The sequence below is a fragment of the Apis dorsata genome, unplaced genomic scaffold (assembly GCF_000469605.1).
Source record: "Apis dorsata unplaced genomic scaffold, Apis dorsata 1.3 scaffold_676, whole genome shotgun sequence".
Taxonomy (NCBI): domain Eukaryota; kingdom Metazoa; phylum Arthropoda; class Insecta; order Hymenoptera; family Apidae; genus Apis; species Apis dorsata.
The window spans coordinates 136,631-137,343 of record NW_006263858.1 but is presented as its reverse complement, the minus strand read 5'-3'; positions in this window follow the sequence as shown (position 1 = coordinate 137,343).

Here is a 713-nt window from a genome sequence, read left to right as displayed (position 1 = left end):
ATTACATATATATATATATATATATATATATATATGTATTACTTCTAGTTCTAAATTTTCTTTAATTTCTTCGTGAAATCTAATGAGAACAGGAAAAAAGTTAATCGCACCTCAGCCAAAATGGATTTGTACTTTAAAAAAAAAAATTGTTTTGATATTTTGGTCTAGGTACGATATCTATTTTTAAATATCTCCTTTCTCATTACTTATTTTAATTGATTTTCATTGATGAATATATGGAATCATGAATATTTGATCAAAAAGATAATGTCAACAAACGATGTGAATGACATGTCTACTTAATAATTTAGAAAAGTTTAAAAATATACAAAATAATTCTAGCAACAAGTTATACATTTCTGTATCTCTATTCTAAGCGAAATTAGAATTGCAATTAGTTCTTTTCATTTAGAATAGAGATATAACCTAACCTAGTTGCTGAAATCATCCAATGTATGCTTAATGCTCTCCTAAATCTTTATTAAAAAAAGGCATATCATAAATATGTTACACTTAATATATTAATTCAGTAAATGTATTCATAAATTAATTGTTTATTAGTCAATATATATGTTATATTTATTCAATAAATATATTCACAAATAACTAAATTTAAAATTTTACTAATAGAATTATATTTTAGATTTATTCTAAAATTATGCTATTCTTTCTGATTTAATGAAAGTATGTATAAATTTTTTAGCATTTTTATT